This window comes from Pyrus communis, chromosome 13, assembly GCF_041283825.1.
Source record: "Pyrus communis isolate YQ-2024b chromosome 13, ASM4128382v1, whole genome shotgun sequence".
Taxonomy (NCBI): Eukaryota; Viridiplantae; Streptophyta; class Magnoliopsida; order Rosales; family Rosaceae; genus Pyrus; species Pyrus communis.
In genome coordinates, this window is record NC_142577.1 from 1,212,039 (window position 1) to 1,216,453 (window position 4,415).

The following is a 4,415-nucleotide window of genomic DNA, read 5'->3' on the forward strand; positions in this document are numbered from 1 at the left end:
CATTTACATCCTCTAATCCGTGCATTCCCATTAGCCATTAACCCTAATATTCTAATCCATCCACATTCCACCAAATACCTTAAACAATCATCCATTCACATCTCTAATCCTCCTATAAATACCCATTCATTCCATTCACCAAATCATCTCATTTTCCATTACAATCACACAAGGCAACAACACAAAATCCCCCATTCTTGCCGTGCATATCCCTTCCATTTTCTGCATATTTTCTCTTCTATTTCCACCACTCCCCAACCCTCCAAAACACTATCCACCCATTCCTCCATACAAACACCAATCCAAAATCTATCCTTAGACCTTGTGCCGCAACAAAGAGGAGGAGAAGGGCCTAAACGTTCATACAATTCAAGTTTGAGTTGTTGGAATTTTTAGGTGTTTTTCTTTTCCTTGATTTCAATGATTAAATTTACATATCTTTGTTTTGTACGTATGAGGAACTAAACCCCCCATGGCTAAGGGTGTATTCGAAACCATGATTATATATGTGAAATAAGTTGATTACTTCCAGTTATCATTGCATAAGTCGTGAATACAATTTGCTTAACCGTTTGATTTAGAACTTATTCTTGTATGTTGATCGAGAGTGCACACTTAATTTGCATGCTTGAATTTGGTGCTAGGATATAAGTTTGTTTCACCTAATCGTTATGAATTTATATTCACAAGTAGTGAAGGTCGCTAGTCACGATCATGTTAAGTAGATTCCTGGCAAGAGTATCATGCTTTTCATAGTTACAAATGCCTTGTCGATGCTTATGATTTCCAAAGAACGTAATGATTCTAACTTGTATCTTTATCATGCTGTTCATATAAAGAACTTGTTAGGAATAATTTGTTTGCGATGCATATTCATCCAATTCAATGATTCGATGGAAATCTGAAGGTTAATTTAAGCGGACCTAATTAACTTGGAGTGTCGAGGTTCATAACTTACTGAATTGATAACTGGAAAGTGATTTACGTTGCATATATTTCATGTGTGGAGAAGAACCCCTTAGCCATTTCATCATCCATATTTTCATCACATTCATATTTACATTCTGCCTTTAATTACAATCTGTGTATTTTAGTTTAATTTCATCCAAACACAATCCCCCCCCCCCATATTTTGTTTAGTCTTAATCTATCTTATTTTGTGTTTTTAAGTATTTGGAGTCTTGTAGACTTATTTTGAGTTTTCGTTAAGTGAGTTAAGTGTTTAAGAATTAGTTTTATTTATTTGAGTCAAGTGTTTAGCACCCCTAGTTAATCCCCGGTTAGAACGATCCCTACTTACATCATTACTACAATTGTCACAAATAGGGTTTAATTTGTGTGCGTATAATGCTCGCATCATAAGTGTGACTTAATAGCCAAAATTCATTAATGGTTATTTTTGGGGAAAGGATGAGAACACAAGCTCTCTTTTCTCTCTAAAATTTCGGCCACCTTGGAGGGATCATCTAGCAATCAAACTCCTCCAAGGTCACTCATTTCTTCTTCATTATGCCTTGGTGATGAATCATTAGAGGTTCTCAATTTTGGGAACTTGGAGAAACCTTTTCATCCATCCAAATCCATGGATCTAAGATGCAAGGAATGAAGGCCCTCTCTTTGGGTGATTAGCCTTTGCTTATGCAAAGAGGAATCTACAAAGGTATTGATTTCTCAACTCACTTTGTTTTGAGTTGAGTCTTGGTTCACCTATCTACTAGGCTTTGAAGTTCATGGGTTAAGTTTTGTTTTTGAGTGCATATAAACATGATTCCGCCTTTTAATTGTTAATTGCATGTTGTTGATGTTGCTCAAATGAACTTGTTTTTCACAAATCTTCCTTCAAGTAAAGTATTCTCCAATCAAAATTCGGTCGGATTTATAAACTTTAGAATCGTACTTATTCATGGACGTAATCATGGTGTGCTTTAAGCAATGTCTTTCATAATTAGACAGTCTATAGGAACGAGCCAAAGAGCCATGGAATCCTCGTTCAAGAGGTACTTCTGTTTGTAATGCTTTGGGCATAAGTCTTTGAATGAAGATCATGGCGGAGGCTTATTCAGCTCTTCCTTGCCATTGTTGGCTTTAATGGTGTGTCAGCTTCTTGATAGTCAAGTGAAGTTTCACGTCTTGTACCCCACATAAAGTGGTTTCTATTAGAAACGTCCAAATAAGGGAAATAAAACTTGTGACTGTTCGACAATCCACTGAATTGGAGGGAACAAGATTGTGATTGGTGCTATGGGAATGAATCATCCATAAGCATCAAAGTTAGAACATTTGAGTTCTAAGACATGGTTTTCATAAAATACGTCCTGTTTTCATGGGTGTATTGTTTTATGAAAACTTTGGGTTTCAAAGGCACTAAATTTGAAACTACAGGTTCAATTTAGTTTATGAACGTTTAGTTCATAAAAGAGAGGTTTCTGCAAGAACACAAAATGCAATATACAACTAAATGTTATGGATTTGAGTTTCTTCGGGAACTCAAGTGTGAAAGCTTCGTTACTACGAAAGTATGTCAATGGTTCAAAGTATAAAAATAAATTATTGAATCGTTAATGTCCAAAAGTGATAATTTTGGATTCATTATCAGATTAATGGACTGCAGGTCACTTTTAATTAATTCAATAAATCGGGCCATACGGGGTCGATTGTAAAAGCTAAATAATATTAAAATAATATTATCGGGTAAAAAATATAGCCCCAAAAATATTTGGGGTGGGTGCCATGAGTAGACAAGGCCCTAAAGGCCTTAGGAGTGGACTATAGGCCATGGGTCAAGGGGTGTAAGCCCAGCCATGAAGGCTGGCGTGTTGGGCCAGGGGGTAAACACGATAACAAGGCCCAGGAGGTTTGTTGGCTTGTGGGTTAAGGCACGGAAGCCCAGCCGCGATGGGTTGGCTGCATGTGTGGCAGACCGGGGCTGCTACAAGGCCCAACAAGCGTAACAGCTTGCTAGCGTGGACCGAGAACCAGGGCTACAGGCCCGTGGTTGTGGCACAAGCCCAACAACCATAAAAGGTTGTGGCGTGCATGTCGGGAAGGGAACCCAGCCAACTGGGTTAGCCAATGTTGCAAACACGCTCAGGGCTTCAGGCCCATCAAAATTTGCCCCAGGCTGAGGCTTGGTTATGATGTGCACAATGGTGGTGCGGTGGGTGTGTCGCACCATGTCTAGTTTCCCTTTTTTTTTTCTTTGAAATCCCCTAGGGTTTAGGAAACCCTAAATGTGGTTCTAATTTAATTTGATACTTTGACTCACATATTCCACATAACAATTTAATTGTGCGATGCATGAAACAAATATATATATATATATTGACAAATATATGAACATATACAATATATATATATATATATATATATATCGTAAGGAAAATATAAACATAGAAGGGTTCATGTATCATGGGGAATGTTTTCATGCTTCAAGGTCGTTTCAAATATCTTACTTTATTTTAAGCGTACCTAATTGGTAGAAAACAACAAAAGCCTTTGAATTTGTTGAAGATCCTTCTCAGAAAGCTAGAATTGCATCTCCAATGTGACACACCCCGACCTCAATCAAGGCATGCTAGCCGTCACATGAGGTTGACGTAACCATGTGCGCTATGCAGAAGTGGTAATGATATGAAAATACGAATAAATAAAAACCACTAGATATCCTTAAACTAACCTATAAGTACGAGTGAAAGTGATTAAAGTAAAGACACACACAACTAGAGCATAGGTATCGAAGTGCAATCCAGAAGACTAAGTAATAATTACAGAGCATAAAAGAAACCCTACACTGGTGGATGTTTGTCAGAACCGCCGTGAAGTCCTCGTGAGCCACCAACATGAACTTTTATCTAGAACCTAGAAGGGCGCAAAACAGAAAGTGTGAGTGGGCAAAAACAAAACTTTCAAAACCATTTATCTTTTCGAATGTAATAACCCCTCACTGTAAAACCCGTATAAGTTTTCCAGAAAATACTACTGTAAACATATATGAAAACTATACTCGAGAATAACCAAACCATGTGTATGCCATGATAATTATCTCAACCATGAATAAGTAAGCCAGGTGAGTTACACTAATATAAAGTGACATATCAGCCAGAGTCACCTAACGTGACCTGTACAGCTGAATCAATAACTTAACAATCAAATCAAATCCTACACATGAGTTGGAACCACCTATGTGGCCTGTACGACAAGCTGGGTGTAAATAAGTACGCTTAAGTGCTACAATCACGTGAAGGTTGTATGAAGTATCGCAAGTCACCTACGAGTCGGAACCACCTAATGTGGTTCATACGACAGGCTGACACCTGCCTTGGATCTAAAGTGAGCATATAGTGCGGGAGGTGAATGATTATGTGAAGGCTAGGCCCTACCCTTGGGCGGAGCACTAACATCGAGGTGCAGGATAT